We start from the raw sequence: 18,057 nt of genomic DNA, 5'->3' as shown, positions 1-18,057 counted from the left end.
CTTCCCTCATGTTTTCCAGGGTTACTTCAACAAACAAATCAAAGCACACCTAGTTAAAGGTTCAAACACTTCATCAATGCAAGCAAGGAGGAGCTACGCAGGGGACTGACCAGTGGGAAAGAGCAGCAAAAACACAACAGAATGTACACAGCATACACCAGAAACATTTCCTGGAGTGCCAGGCCCTGGACAGTGTAATATAATTTAATTTTTAATATAGCAGTACTCTCAGGTGCAGAAAACACAAGTTTTTAAAACATGAAAAAGACAGAAACTTAGCCAAATGATAAGATAGAAGAATTCTATCCAAAAGAAATGTCAAAAAGAAATCACAGCCAAGGACTTGCTCGAAACAGATATAAGCAGCATATCTGAATAATAATTTAGAACAACAGTCATAAAACTACTAGCTGGGCTTGAAAGCATAGAAGACACCAGAGAAACCCTAGCTGCAGAGATCAAAGACCTAAGAACTAGTCAGGATGATTTAAAAATGCTATAGCTAAGATACAATACAAACTAGATACAATGACAGTAAGGATTGAAGAAGCAGAGGAGAAAATAAGTGGAATAGAAGATAAATTTATGGAAAATAATGAAGCTGTAAAAAAGAAGAAAAGGAAGTTACCAGATCATGAGGGGGGACTTAGAGAAATACGCGATTCCCTGAAATGAAACAATATCTATATTGTAGGAGTCCCAGAAGAAGTAGAGCAATAAAAAGGGCCAGAAGGTTTTTTTGACCAAATTATAGCTGAAAATGTTCCCAATCTGGGAAAGGAAACAGGCATCCAAATCCAAAAGGCACAGAGAACTCCCTTCAAAATAAAAAAAAATAAACAAAATAAACAAAAAACAGGTCAACACCACAACATATCATAGTGAAACCTACAAAATACAAGTATAATGAGAGAATTCTGAAAGCAACTAGGGACAAAATGTCCTTAACCTATGAGGAGAGATACATAAGTTTAGTGGCAGAGCTATCCATTGAAACTTAGCAGATCAGAATGGAGTGGCAGGAAGTATTCAATATGCTGAAGAGGAAAAAATTTGCAGCTAAGAATCCTTTACATAGCAAGACTATCATTTAGAATAGAAAGAGAGATAAAGTCTTTCCAAGACAAACAAAAATTAAGGAGTTTGTGACCCCTAAACACAGCCCTGCAAGAAACTCTAAGGGGGACTAAGTGAAGGGAAAAAAAACAGCAGCAAAGATCACAAAGGACCAGAGAACATGGCCAGAAACACCAAATCTACAGGTAACACAATGGCACTAAATTCATATCTTTCAACAATCACTCTGAATGTAGGTGGACTAAATGCTCCACTCAAAAGACATGGGGTATCAGAATTGATAAAAAACAAGATGCATATATGCTGCCTACAAGAGACTCAATTTAGACCTTAGGACACCTGCAGATTGAAAGTGAGGGGATGGAGAACAGTCTATCATGCTAATGGATGTCAAAATTAAGCTGGAGTAGCCATACTATATCAGACAAACTAGATTTTAATTTTTATTTTTTGAGTATATTTATTTATTTTGAGAGAGAGAGAGAGAGAGAGAGCAAGAGAGAGACATAGAGAGGGAGACAGACAATCCCAAGCATACTCTGCACTGTAAGCACAGGGCCTGATGTTGGGCTCGATCTCATGAACTGCAAGATCATGATCTGAGCCAAAATCAAGATTCAGATGCTTAACCAACTTAGCCATCCAGGTGACCCAAGACAAACTAGATTTTAAAAGAAAGACTATAATAAAAGGCAAAGAAGGGCATTATATCATAATTAAAGGGTCTATCCATCAAGAAGATCTAACAATTGTAAATATTTATGCCCCCAATGTGAAAACACCAAAATATATTAATCAGTTAATCAAAACATAAACAAACTAATTGATAATAATACCATAATAGTAGGTGACTTTAATACCCCACCTACAGAAATAGACAGATCACTTAAGCAGGAAATCAATAAGGAAACAATGGCTTTGACTGACATACTGGACCAAATGGACTTTAACAGATATATTCAAAACATTCTGTCCTTACACATTCTTCTCCAGTGCACGTGGAACATTCTCCAGACTAGATCACATATTGGGTCACAAACCAACTGTCAACAGGTATAGACTGAGATAATTCCATGCATATTTTTGGATTACAATGCATGAAACTTGGAATCAACTTGGAATCCCAAAAAATTTGGGAAGTTCTCAAGTACATGGAGGTTAAAAAACATCCCACTAAAGAATGAATGGGTCAACCAGGAAATTAAAGAGGAAATAACAAATACATGAAACCCAATGAAAATGAAAACACAGCAGTCCAAACCCTTTGGAATGCAGCAAAGGCATGCCAAAGAGCAAAGTACATTGCAATTAAGACCTATCTAAAGAAACAAGAAATGTCCTAGAAATACACCTGATCTTGCACCTAAATGGGCTAGAAAATAAGCAGCAAATAAAACCCAAAGCCAGAAGAAGGTAAATAATAAAGATTAGAGCAGAAATGAACAATATAGAAATAACAAACAAACAAAAAACCCGGTAGAATAGATTAATAAAACCAAAAGCTGTTTTTTTGAAAGAATAAACAAAATTGATAACCCCCTAGCCAGACATATATAAAATAATAGAGAGGATCTAAATAGATAAAATCATGAGTGAAAGAGAAGAGATCACAACCAACACCACAGAAATACAATTATCAGAGAATACTATGAAAAATTAGATGCCAACAAACTAGACAATCTGGATGAAATGGAAAAATTCCTAGAAACTCACATACTACCAAAACTGAACTATGTATATACTACCCAAAGCAATCTACACATTGAATAAAATCCCTATCAATATACCACAAGCATTTTTCACCGAGCTAGAGAAAACAATCCTAATATTTGTATGGAACCACAAAAGACCTTGAATAGACAAAGAAATCCTGAAAAAGGAAAGAAAATCTGGAGGCATCACAGTTTTGGATTTCAAGGCATATTACAAAGCTGTGGTTATCAAGACAGTATGGTACTGACACAAAAGCAGACACATAGATCAATGGAACAGAATAGAAAACTCAGAAATGAACCCACAGCTATATGGCCAACTAATCTTTCATAAAATAATAAAAGAATATGCAATGAAGAAAAGACAGTCTCTTCAACAAATGGTGTTGGGAAAACTGGACGGCAACATGCAGAAGAATGAAACTGGACCACCTTCTTACACCATGCACAAAAATAAACTTAAAATGGATGAAAGACTAAATGTGAGAAAGGAAACCATTAAAATCCAAGAGAAAAATACAAACACCAACCTCTCTGACCTCAGCCATAGCAACTTCTTACTAGACACATCTCCAGAGCTAAGGAAAAGAAAAGTAAAAAGAACTATGGAGCTTCTGCATAGTGAAGGAAATAATCAGCAAAAATAAAAGGCAACAATAGATGGTAGAGGATATTTGCTAATGACATATCTGATAAAGGGTTAGTATCCAAAAATCTATAAAGAACTTATTGTAATCAACACCCCCAAAACAAATAATTATTACAAAATGAGCAGAAGACACGGATAGACATTTTTCCCAAGAAGACATCCATCTGACTAACAAACACATGAAAAGATGATCAACATCATTCATTAACAGGAAAATGCAAATCAAGACTACATGTCAGAATGACTAAAATTAACACAGGAAAACTACAGATGTTGGTGAGGATGTGAAGAAATGGGAACCCTATTCCACTGTTGGTGGGAACACAAACTGGTGCAGCCACTCTGGAAAACAGAATGGATGTTCATCAAAAAGTTAAAAATAGAACTACCCTATGACCCAGCAAGTGCACTAATAGATATTTACCCAAAGGATACAAAAATACTGATTCAAAAGGATACATGCACCCAATGTTTATAGCAGCACTATCAACAATAGCCAAATTATGGAAAGAGACCCAATTCCATTGTTCCATTGACTGATGAATGGATAAAGAAGATGTGGCATATATATAATATAATATATATATATCTCACAAGTGCCCTCCTAATAATATATATAATATATTATATATTAATATTAATTGATATTAATATATTATATTATTATATATTATATTATATTATAATGTAATAATATTATATATAATAATGTATTATATAATAACATATTATATATACTATATTATTATATATAATTACTATATATAGTATATATACTATAGTATATATAGTATATATAGTATATATAGTATATATAGTATAGTATATATAGTATATATAGTATATATAGTATAGTATATATACTATATATATATAGTATATATACTATATATATATATAGTATATATATATATAGTATATATAATATGTTATTAAGAGGGCACTTGTTGTGATGAGCACTGGGTATTATATGTAAATGATGAATTACTAATTCTACTCCTGAAACGAATATTATACTGTATGTCCACTAATTAGAATTTAAATAAAAACTTGAAACATAAAAAATAAATTAAAAATTAAAGATGAATTAATGCCAATTCTTCTCTAATTCTTCCAAAAAATAAAGGGGAGGGAACACTTCCAAATTCATTTTATGATTCTAGCATCATCCTGATACCAAAAAAAAAAAAAAAAAAAAAAAAGGATGCTACCAGAAAACTACTGACCAATGTCCCTGATGAATGTAGACAAAAAATTTCTCATTAAAATACCAGCAAGCTTAATTCAGCAGCACATTAAAAGCATCATTCACCATGAACAAATGAGATTTATGCCTAGGATGCAAGGACGTTTCAACATACACAAATCAATTAATGTGATACACGACATTAATAGAATGAAAGAAAAAATTATGTAATAATATCAAAAATCATTTGACAAAATTCAACATCTGTTCATGATAAAAATTTTTAACAAGTTAGATGTATAAGGAATGTACCCTAACATAATAAAGACCATATATGATACTCAATGTTGAAAGCTTTCCTTTAATATCAGGAACAAGACAACGGTGCTCACTGTAACCACTCCTATTTATCAAAGTACTAGAAGCCCTTGCCAGATCAAACAGAAAAGAAAAATAAATAAAGGGCATCAGAATGAGAGGAAGAAGCAAAATTGTCTCTATTTGCAGATGATATGATTTTTTTATATAGAAAACACTAAAGACTATAAAAAATTGTGAAATCTAATCAATAAATTCAGTAAGCTGCAGGAAAAAAATGAACATACCAAAATCAGTAACATTTTTATACACTAATAATGAATTATCTGGAAAAAAAGGAAACAATCCCATTTATAATAACATCAAAAACAATAAAATACTTAAGAATAAAGTATTCTTAAGTGAAAGATCTTCAAGGAAGTGAAAGATCTCTACCTTGAAAACTACAAGATATTAATGAAAGTAATAGAAGACGCAAATAAATCAGAAGCAATCCTATGTTCATGGATCATAAGAATTAATAGTGTTCAAATGCCCCTACTTCCAAAATCCTATCAAGATTTCAATGGCATTTTTTTTACAAAAATTAAAAAAAAACAACTAAAATCTATATAGAACCATAAAATGTGCCAATAGCCAAAATAATATTAGGAGTGGAGCAGGAGGTATCACACTTCCTGATTTCAATCTATACAGTATGATACTGGCAAAAAAGAAAAAGAAAACTAGACAAATAGGTCTAGAACAAAATCAACAGGTCAGAAATAAACACAAGCATATACATCAATTAATATTTGACAAGAGAGCCAATAATACTTAATGGAGAAAAGAGAGTCTCCTGAATAAATGGTGCTGAAACAAGCGGATATTCACATGTAAAAAAGTCAAACTAGACCCTTATTTATGCCATCATAAAAATTAACTCATAGTAGATTAAAGACTTAAATGAAAGACCTGAAAACACGAAATTCCAGAAGAAAACATAGAAAAATCTCCTTGATATGAGTCTTGGCAATAATTTTCAGATATGACACCTAAAGCACAAGCAACAAAATAATGAATATACAAGTGGGACTACATGGAACTAAAAACTTTTACACAGAAAAATAGATCAACAAAGTGAAAAGACAGCCTACAAAATGGGAAAAAAATTATAACTGTATATCTGATAAGGGGTTAATATCCAAAGTATATAGATAACTCATACAACTCAATAGCAATAATAACAATACTGATTCAATTAAAATGAGCAAAAAGCTTGAATAGACATTTCTCCAAAGAAGGTATATATAAGATCAACAGACACATGGAAAAATTTTCAACATCATTGATCATTAGCGACACGAAAATCAAAACCAAAATGAATTATCATCTCACACCTGTTAGAATGATCATAATCAAAAAGACAAGAGCAAGTTTTGATGAGGATGTGGAGCAAAGGAAAACTTTATGCACTGTTGGTGGGATTGTCAACTGGTGCAGTCACTATGGAAAACAGTATGGGGTCCTTCAAAACATTAAAAATACAACTACCATACTAGCAACAATTATACTTCTGAGAATATGTTAAAGTTAATGAAAACACTAACTTGAAAAGATAAATGCACCCCTATATTCATTACAGCATAATTTACAAAAGGAAATCCTGCCATTTGCAACAACATGGATAAGCCTTGTGGGAATTATGCTGAGTGATATAAGTCAGAGAAAAAAGACAGTGAGACAGTATGATCTCACTTACACATGGAATCTTAAAAAACAAGCAAACACCAAACTCACATAAAAAGGGATCAGATTTATGGTTACCAGAAGGGGAGTGAGAGGAAGGAGAATGGGAAGAAGGTAGTCAAGGTACAGAGTTCTAGTTACATTATAAATAAATACTAGGATGTAATTTACAACATGATGACTGTGATATGTCATATATAACCGCTATATGATATGCAGGAAAGTTGTGGGAAAATTATTTTTTATTATTTTTTAATGTTTTTTTAAATTTATTTTTGAGACAGAGAGAGACAGAGCATGAGCAGGGGAGGGGCAGAGACAGAGGTAGACACAGAATCTGAAGCAGGCTCCAGGCTCTGAGCTGTCAGCACAGACTCAAGGACTGTGAGATCATGACCTGAGCTGAAGTCGGACGCCTAACCGACTGAACCACCCAGGCGCCCCAAAGTATTTTTTATGTTTTAATTCCATCTATATGAGATGATGGATGCGAACTAAACTTATAGTGGTAATCGTTTCACAATATGTGTAAGTCTAACCATTATGCTGTATACCTTACACTTATACAGAGATGTAATGCCAATTATGTCTCAATAAAAGTGGTGGAAAAGGAAGGAATGAGATAAATGCAAGTGTAAAAAAAAGTGTAACCAAAATACCTAATGAAAAATTGCAGACTTTTGGAAAGCTCTTTTCATTTATGTTAAGTGTTGAAATGAGGAGTTAATTAAGGGAAATGGCCAAAATTGTCATTATATGAAGACTAAGGAAGGCACGCTTTGAAGGAGATTTTCAGGAGCGTGTAGGTGGCTCAGTCGGTAAAGTGTCCGACTTCAGCTTAGATCATGATCTCGCGGTTTGTGAGTTTGAGCCCCATGTTAGGCTCTGTGCTAACTGCTCAGAGCCTGGAGACTGCTTCAGATTCTGTGTCTCCGTCTCTCTCTCTGTCTCTGTCTCTCGATAATAAATAAATGTTAAAAAAAAATTAAAAAGAAAGAAAGAAAGGGATTTTCATCACAGCAAAGGAAATTGAACATATTTAGAAATTATAAAAACTAAAAATTCCAGAAAGCCAATTAAATATTTTTTTGCAATTTTTTCTCACATTAACATATTTACTATTTAGATTTTGAAAGAATATTGTTTATATACCAGTTTTTATTATCTATTAAGATGATGATTGACATAATTGGTACATTATATAGCTCTGAAGTTCAATGGTTTGGGGTACCTAAATATATGTACATAGTTCATCATACAATCTGATATTTGTGAAAATATTACATTTTAGCTATTACTAATATGTATCATTTACCTTTATTTAAAATATTATCAATTAACTGTCTCTTTTTATATTATGAAATATATTATTAATTCTTAATTATGGTGAAATACATATAACATAAAATTTACCATTTCAACCATTTTAAAGTCTACAGTACTGTGGCAGTAAGTATATTCACAATGTTGTGCAGCCATCATCTACAAAGCTTTTACCCTTGCAGAACTGAAAATCCATACCCATCAAACAACTTCTCATTCTTCCTTCTGAGCTCTTAGCAATCACCATTCTACTTTCTGTCTCCAGGTATATTAGGTCAGTGGAATTCTACAGTATTTATCTTTTTCTGACTGACTTATTCACTTAAAATAATGTCCTCAAGTTTCATTCATGTTGTAGCATGTCTCAGAATTTCCTTCCTTTTTAAGACTGACTACTATTTCATTATATAAAAAAATCTATTCATCCATTGATGGACACTTGGGTTGTTTCCACATTATTGCTATTGTGAATAATGCTGCTGTGAACACCAGCATACTATGAACTCTTCATGTCTGTGCTTTCAATTCTTTTGGGTTTATACCTAGAAGTGAAATTGCTGGATTATATGCTCACTCACTATTTAATTTTGTTAGAAGTCACTATAATGTTTTCTATAGTGGTTGCTCCATTTTACTTTCCCACCAGAAACATGCACATATTCCAACTTCTCCACACCGCTATCAGCACTTGTTATTTTCTGTTTTTTTTTATAGTAGTCACCCTAATGAGTGTGAGGTAGTTCATTGTAGTTTTGTAAAATGCATTGTTTTACATCTTAGACACCAAATACTCTTAGAAATACTAAAGAAGACAATTTGATAAGTCATTGCATCATAAGCTACTTTCTCAATAAATAGCTTAAATTATTTTTTTGAGTCAGGACTTAATTCCTATTGTTAATTAAATTATTATTAAAACTCCAGGAGTTATGTCCAGTGTCCTTGGCCTAGGGAACTCAGATAGCAGTGGGCTTCAGGGTAAGGATAGGGTTAATGAAAAGTCCACCTCACAAAAAGGTCACATAAGTGCAAGATCCACCTTGTTCTTTTTTTGTTTTTAACATTAAAACCCAGTGACATACTGATCTTTCACTGCAATCTTGGAAAAGACTATAATATAATTAATCTAAAAATTCAACCAAATGAGCTTGTACATCCATAAATTTTCAGTTAACTAGAATGTTTCAAATAGAGGTGCTTCCTAATCCTGAACTCAGGGTGTTCATGTTATAGTAACCAGATTAGTAAAAATGACATGTGCTCAAAATGTGGCATATGTAATTCTGAAGATTCCTAAGTTCAAGATTTAGTAAAATTGCTTTATTGTCTATTTTTCAAACTCAGGTTTTTATAGACTGTCTTGAATTACTGACTAGTTTGCCAATAATTACTTGAGCTCTATGGATTATCATGTCCATATTCAAGAAATTAACAACAAAAAAAGGCAGAATATTTGAAAGGGAAAACCAACCAGTAGTATTTATCTCTTATTCTGTGTGCTGTTTTTGGTTCATGATCTCAAAAAATAAAAGCACCAAAAACAAACAGAGAGATGCTGTGGCTGACACATTCTGTTTTCTTGAAATATCAATCAAAAATGTCATGTTGATTACTGGGAAGACAATATCTGTTCTGAGTCTACAGGTTCTTATCAACTTCTCAGCTGTCACTCTTCCTTGAGGGTGAGTCCTGAGTTATCCCACCCTCAGTAATGCCTGCTCAGTAGGCAGGGTGGGTAGCTACAGATTAAGACCCCTTGGTATTTATTATAGCTTATTTTTCTGTAAAAAATCTAGTTTTCATAATAGTATGAGTATTCAATATTATAAAGCAATGTATATTATCAAGGTGATACTAGAGCTTGTTTATTCTCTTTATTTTAGAAAGTGGAAGAAATAATAAGACCAATAAATAAAATGTTATTTTCCTCAGAGAAATGAAAATTGGGTGTGAACTTCTCTGGCTTTCAGAGTCACCACAATCTTTGGGCATCCTGATAAAAGCCAAGCCACACTGTAATAGAAATCTGAGACTAAGATTTGAATTTTACTGTAGTCTGAAATACCAGAAATTCACATTCACTTCACCATCAGTAAAACTGGAACATTAATAGCATTGAAAGGGGGATTAGTGAGGATACACTGAATTAGTAGAGACTTTCCCCCATTGGGGGCTCAGCAGTTTCCCTCCATATTCACTGAAAAAAGACGTCTTGAGGCAGGAGTCTTACCCCAGGGATTTTTTGCCTTCCATGTATCTTCCTTTTCTCTCCCTTCATTGTGCCCAGCCATCCTGGGTACCTCTTTTCCTGAGACCTCCTTTTGTATGCACATGCTTCTTGATTATCATCGCATGGTGGTCCCCCAAGAACAGTGTGCATGCCCCGACTCATGTATATGACTCTAAATTTCAGCAATGGCTTGGAACCCTCCACCCACTGTGCACTGTGTCTCTTCCTCAGTCACAATGAGTGCTGAATCTTCCTGGGACACTATCTGTCACTTCTCTCCCCAGATGCTGCCTCAGGAAAGGTGGCAACTATGTTCTAAGGCAGCTTACACAAAGCTGGACACTGAGGGAATGGTACGTACTTTTTCATTGGATTAATACATGTGTGTAGCTTTGTAAGAGTTAAAGGAGAAGAGGAAATCAATATGGCAAAGTGCTCCTTTTTTTGGTCTCAAAGACCTATTTCTAATACCCAAGAAATTCATCCAGTTGTGTTCTACCGTTTCTATTAAGGACAACTTTTTAAAGACTGCTAATCTGAATAAATAGGTTAGAATAAATATATGCATATTTTAGTGAACCAATATTAAAGGTAAGAAGTCCTGGATTCTGGCTGCAGGTCTCCCACATATATGTTCGTGGTTGTAAATAAGTCAAGAAGCCTTCCCGAGCTTGTGTCTGTAATTGAAGCAAGAAGATGTGGCCTTGGAGAGTGGTTTTGCTTCTTCAAAAAGATGAACAGTGCAGTGCTTTGAAGTGTAAAGTGTTATAGATAAATATAAGAAATTATTAAGGCCATAAGTCATCTCCATGCCTCCTGCTGGGAAAATGTGCTGTAAAGAGGAAAGTTTGCTGTGCAGGTTGTCCTCATTCTGTGAGGGAAGGTACATATCAGCCATACAGGCAGGGAAGCAAGAGCTTTGCCCATGGCAAAGGAGAGGGAAAAGCCACAAAGAAGGAGCTATTTTGTTAAGATCTTCTGTTTTCAATGAATCATCAGGGGGAGCCAGGTCCACGTTGCTGAGCAAACAGTGATACCGTTTTATGAAAAGCATTATCTGCACCGTCTGTGATTTGCCTCACAGTACAACCTTAAAATAGGTATTTGGGTTTTTTTCCATTTTATTTGTACATAAAGGACGGAGTTCTAAATTAGAAAAGGCTCATATTATCTTAGTGGGAAGCTTGGGGAAAATACACACCAAGCAATACAATGTTTCAAAGGAGTCTAGGTGAATGGGCCACAAGAACTCTCACAATGGGGGAACCTTTCAGGTACAAACAAACTAAGGGGGATGCAAAACACTAACAAGAAGGAAAAATTCAATATATTGTGTTGTGAAAGCAGCCTCATACACCAGCATATTCCTTGAGGTGCCAAGAATGTTTAGAAATATTTGTAAGCAAATAATACATTGTTGACCCATATTCCAATAAACACATTTGATCAATTTGTGATTGAATTTTTTTCTGAGTTTTGTTCTCAACCCTTGTAATCATGTTTAAATGTATTTGGAACATTTAAGGAGATAAGACAGAAATGGCTAGAGAGACAATTCCAGTCTTGTTTCTGCTAAGCACCCAAGTGTATCACAAGAGCCTGATTCCTGCTTTCAGCATCGTACAGTACTCAGCATGGCCCAGAACACCCCAGAGTTGGGTCATTGTCCCACTTTAATCCTCAAAGTTGGATGCCATTTCTCTCTTCAGTACCCGCCCCTCCAGCGGAATTACATTTTTGTGCAACCAACTACTGATCTAGAGGTTAAAAGGAAAAGAAAAGAAAAGCTTTTGAAATCAGTGAAGGTATAAAAATAACTCCTGCAGGGAGATACTTGCAGGCCATAATACATCTTCAACACAGAAAATTAATCCTGCCAGCTCCAGCTGGGAGCTCAACTGACTTCTGTGCACAGAAACCACCCATCTTCAGAGATCAAATTCAGATTGCTTGTATTCATTATGCAAATTCATATTGTGGCTTTGGCCTTGATTTAAAAAGAAGGGAAGGTCCCTAATTAAAGCAAAAGTCTTAGTAAGAAGGTAAAGCCAATTGAATTTATATATGTGCAAAGGGTAAATGAAATCCCCATTTCTGTCTCTGTCTTTAAGAACAAAACTTTACAGGTTTCAAGAAATATTAAAAATGACATTAAAAGTCCCATTCACATTTGGGACAAATTACAATTATGAGCCTCAAACTGAGAGTATCTATAATGCTCCCAGCACAGAGCTGCCTTTCCTCTTGATACCCCCTTTCTCCATTAGTGACACACCATCATTGTCTCACCAACACCTGAACCTCAACATTCATGCAGCTTTGATTCCACATTTTCTCATTTCTCTAAAAGTCAGCAGTTGCCTAAAACTTGTTCTCCTTTAAAATTATGAAGAAAATGTTGAAAAGTTCTGCAAATACTGTTTAGCTTCCTCATGGTGCAATGTGAACTTGAGAGGCTTATAGCCAAGGTTATTAAGAGCTCAAGTGAGTCATTGAAGTGGATTTGATGTTGAAAACACAAGTTGGATAAAAATGAAGATTCAGGTTTTCCTTTGCAGGATATGACAAAAAAAAAGAAATATTTTTAAAAGGCCAAAATGCCAGCCATAAAGAGTTGGGGGTATAGCCCTGGGGTTACTCCAAGTTCAAAGACAGTGAAGGAGGAGCAGAGCACAAAGTTACCTTAGGCTAACAGAGTTTGGGGTTCCACGAAGGAGGAGCAAAGTTATTGCTTGCCCATGGCAGGTGCTGTGCATCAGGAGAGGGAGGGTAGAATCTTGAGAAGTGGCCTCACCCCAGGGAGAAGGATGCCCGCTCAAAGAGGATGACTGCTAGTGCATCAAACCTAGTAGGAGGACCCCCATGCCCCCACTACCTGCTTGGTGTTGAGAGACAGATCCTTCACAAATCATTATGAAACTTCAAAATAAGACAAAAAATGTAAAAGAATGCATCACCTCAACAATTTGAGAAAAGCATGCCATGAGATAGGGTCCCCTAGCAAAGAAAGCACAAGAAGTAACTCCTAAAGGAACAGAGGTCAGTCTCAGCAGAAGTAAAGTCCTATTTTCCTCACAGATGAGAGGGCAGAGAGGCTTGTGCCAGCTTTCATATTATCGCCCCTCTGCTTCATGTTCCCTCTCCTTCCTGCCATGTGGGTTGCATACTTTAAGCATTTGTCCTCTGTAGTGAGCTCACTGGGGTCAAGCTTGGGGAAGAAGGCACTAGAGCACCTGGCAGGAGGAAAGGGCTTCTGTCTTGGTTCCAGTGTGCTGCTGCTTTTGTTCCTGCTGCACCTTTGCAAGGGGCACCGTGCTCCCGCCTTCTGTGCCCAGAATATCCTTCAGCCAGTCACAGCCAGGGCTCCAGCCAGTGATCATGTCACTGCAGCCCTACTAAGGTGCCACTCTGCCTGCAGGAAGCAGATTCCCCAGGCCTGGACCTCTGTGCACCTGCCCCTCAGCCTGGATGGCCTGCACCCTGATGATTTTTTTCCATGGCCCTCCTGGCATTCTCTTCTACTCTGTTCACTTAATTTTTGTCACTATTGTTCACTTTAAAAATTCTGACATTTCATTCTTTTTATAGCTGGAAGTTCCATGCTCAAATCTGAATATTTTTAAGTTATTTCAATATTGTAATCATGGTCATTTTAAAGCCCATGTCTGGTAATTCCATTCTCTGAATCCCTGAGGTATTCTGCTTTCTGTTGACTTTCAAAAATGTTGACATATTTTGTATATGCCTAATTATATTTATTTATTGTTTCTTTACTTGTAACTTTTCATCTGGTTGTAATTTTAGACACAAATATTGCAATTAGAGTAGAAAAACTTCTATATATACACCACACAGACTTGCCACTTTGTCCCATTTTTCATTATTCTCCCTTTCACTCTCACTGTGTATGTGTGTGTATAGGAATATGTATGGAGAAATTTTTATCTTAGGTACTTCATAATACTCTTGCCTAAACCTTAGAACCCCCGTTTTCTCTTATTCAATTAACTTAATTAACAGATTCAGTCCTCATTGACAAACTGATCACTCTTACAGAAACTTTATGTCAGAGCATTAAATAAATGTGTTAATATGTGTCTACACAGCTATAATAAAAATGTCCAAGAATTGAATGATGGAAAGCATCTTGCAGAATAAATAACTGAGAGTGTGTCTTCGTCAATGTCTACATTCAGCAGTAGGACTGAGTAAGTCAGAAAAGCTTATTCACTGATTTTTTAAAAATGTTATTTGTGCCTGAATTATAGTTGTGTCTGTGTTGATTAATTGAAAAGCCAAAGCTAGGCAATTCTGTTTACTTATGTTCATTGTAATGTGTTTATTGTTGTGTAGAGTGTCCAGTGTTGGTGTTGGAGAGTTGTATGATCATGAACAAAGAGGAACACCCCCTAACAAGGTACTAATTACAGAGGATGGGCATTTTCCAAATGTTTTTTGACACGTTTTGAGTGAGAGAACAAATATATTTTCAATTTGAATTCATCCTTGTTTTCTTTCTTATAACCAAGAAAATATTGAAAATTTGAAATGTAACTTTTTTCCTGAGGCGGTATCCTCCCCTGTAGTTTGGCACTGGTCCTCACAGAAGTTGGCTCAGTGTGTCCTTTTATTTTCCCCCACATGTTGCTCCAATGGAGACTTCCAAGATGAATTGTTAACGCTTAAGAACAACGTGCAAATATCTGCATCAGTATTGTATATGTCAAAGTCAAGGAGAAGGTGTTTAAGCTATGCAAATGAAATCTCTTCATTCCAAAGGGATACAGCATGCTACTGTATGAAAGCAAGAAATGTATCATTTATTTTTTAACTTGAAAAAGAGGATAATGAATGGATAAAGAAATTGTGGTTTATATACACAATGGAGTACTATGTGGCAATGAGAAAGAATGAAATATGGCCCTTTGTAGCAACGTGGATGGAGAGTGTGATGCTAAGTGAAATAAGCCAAACAGAGAAAGACAGATACCATATGTTCACTCTTATGTGGATCCTGAGAAACTTAACAGAAATCCCTGGGGGAGGGGAAGGAAAAAAAAAAGAGGTTAGAGTGGGAGAGAGCCAAAGCATAAGAGACTCTTAAAAACTGAGAACAAACTGAGGGTTGATGGGGGGTAGTAGGGAGGGGAGGGTGGGTGATGGGTATTGAGGAGGGCACCTTTTGGGATGAACACTGGGTATTGTATGGAAACCAATCTGACAATAAACTTCATATATTGAAAAAAAAAAAAAACCCAATAGAACAAGAAAAAAAAGAGGATGATTTTTTTTTCTTAAAACAGCTTTTACGAGAGGGGGAGGTAAGATGGCAGCGTAGGAGGACGCTGGACTCACCGCGCGTCCTGCTGATCACTTAGATTCCACCTACACCTGCCTAAATAACCCAGAAAACCACCAGAAGACTAGCAGAATGGAGTCTCTGGAGCCAAGTGCAGATGAGAGGCCCACGAAAGAGGGTAGGAAGGGCGGAGGGGTGGTGCACGCTGCACAGACTGGCGGGAGGGAGCCGGGGCGGAGGGGCAGCCTGCTGGCCAAGCAGAGCCCCCAAGTCTGGCTGGCAAAAGCGGAGGGGTCTGACAAAGTGTGTTCCAACAGCAAGTGTGACTTAGCATCTGGGAGGTCATAAGTTAACAGCTCTGCTCTGAAAGCGGGAAGGATGGAGGACAAAGGCAGGGAGAGTTGCTGAACTCCCAGATGACAGAGCTCAGTTTGGTGGGGAACAAAGGCGCTAGACAGCACCATCTCCTTCGCCCATCCCCCAGCAAAACTCCCAAAGGGAACCAGCTCCTGCCAGGGAACTTGCTCTGCACAAACACCCAATGCTGTGCTTCTGCGGAGCCAAACCTCCGGCAGCAGCTCTGACTCCCTCCTGCTGCCACAGGGCCCTTCCTGAAGTGGATCACCTAAGGAGAAGGGAGCTAAGCTTGCCCCTCCTGCCCCGGTGCACCTTGCCTACCCACCCCAGCTAATACGCCAGATCCCCAGCACCATAAGCCTGGCAGTGTGCAAGTACCCCAGATGGGCCACGCCACCCCACAGTGAATCCCGGCCCTAGGAGAGGGGAAGAGAAGGCACACACCAGTCTGACAGTGGCCCCAGCGGTGGGCTGGGGGCAGACATCAGGTCTGACTGTGGCTCCGCCCACCAACTCCAGTTATACACCACAGCACAGGGGAAGTACCCTGCAGGTCTGCACCACTCCAGGGACTAACCAAAATGACCAAAGGGAAGAATTCCCCTCAAAAGAACCTCCAGGAAATAACAACAGCTAATGAACTGATCAAAAAGGATTTAAATAATATAACAGAAAGTGAATTTAGGATAATAGTCATAAAATTAATCACTGGGCTTGAAAACAGTATAGAGGACAACAGAGAATCTCTTGCTACAGAGATCAAGGGACTAAGGAACAGTCACGAGGAGCTGAAAAACGCTTTAAACGAAATGCATAACAAAATGGAAACCACCACAGCTCGGCTTGAAGAGGCAGAGGAGAGAATAGGTGAACTAGAAGATAAAGTTATGGAAAAAGAAGAAGCTGAGAGAAAGATAGATTAAAAAAATCCAGGAGTATGAGGGGAAAATTAGAGAACTAAGTGATACACTAAAAAGAAATAATATACACATAATTGGTATCCCAGAGGAGGAAGAGAGACGGAAAGGTGCTGAAGGTGTACTTGAAGAAATAATAGCTGAGAACTTCCCTGAAATGGGGAAGGAAAAAGGCATTGAAATCCAAGAGGCACAGAGAACTCCCTTCAGATGTAACTTGAATCAATCTTCTGCACGACATATCATAGTGAAACTGGCAAAATACAAGGATAAAGAGAAAATCCTGAAAGCAGCAAGGGATAAACGTGCCCTAACATATAAAGGGAGACCTATAAGACTCGTGACTGATCTCTCTTTTGAAACTTGGCAGGCCAGAAAGGATTGGCACGAGATTTTCAATGTGATGAACAGAAAAAATATGCAGCCGAGAATCCTTTATCCAGCAAGTCTGTCATTTAGAATAGAAGGAGAGATAAAGGTTCCCAAACAAACAAAAACTGAAGGAATTCATCACCACAAAACCAGCCCTACAAGAGATCCTAAGGGGGATCCTGTGAGACAAAGTACCAGAGACATCACTACAAGCATAAATCATACAGACATCACAATGACCCTAAACCTGGATCTTTCTATAATAACACTGAATGTAGATGGATTAAATGTGCCAACCAAAAGACATAAGTTAACAGAATGGATAAAAAAACAAGACCCATCTATTTGCTGTCTACAAGAGACTCATTTTAGATCTGAGGACACCTTTAGATTGAGAGTGAGGGGATGGAGAACTATTCATCATGCTACTGGAAGTCAAAAGAAAGCTGGAGTAGCCATACTTATATCAGAAAAACTAGACTTTAAATTAAAGTCTGTAACAAGAGATGAAGAAGGGCATTATATAATAATTACAGGGTCTATCCATCAGGAAGAGCTAACAATTATAAATGTCTATGCACCAAATACCAGAGCCCCTAAATATATAAACCAATTACTCATAAACATAAGCAACCTTACTGATAAGAATGTGGCAATTGCAGGGACTTTAATACTCCACTTACAGAAATGGATAGATCATCTAGACACATGGTCAATAAAGAAACAAGGGCCCTGAATGAGACATTGGGTCAGATGGACTTGACAGATATATTTAAAACTCTTCATCCCAAAGCAACAGAATATACTTTCTTCTCCAGTGCACATGGAACATTCTCCAAGATAGATCATATACTGCGTCACAAAACATCCCTTCATAAGTATACAAGAA

This window comes from Prionailurus bengalensis, chromosome B3, assembly GCF_016509475.1.
Source record: "Prionailurus bengalensis isolate Pbe53 chromosome B3, Fcat_Pben_1.1_paternal_pri, whole genome shotgun sequence".
In the NCBI taxonomy this organism is placed as follows: domain Eukaryota; kingdom Metazoa; phylum Chordata; class Mammalia; order Carnivora; family Felidae; genus Prionailurus; species Prionailurus bengalensis.
This window is presented reverse-complemented; position numbering follows the sequence as displayed.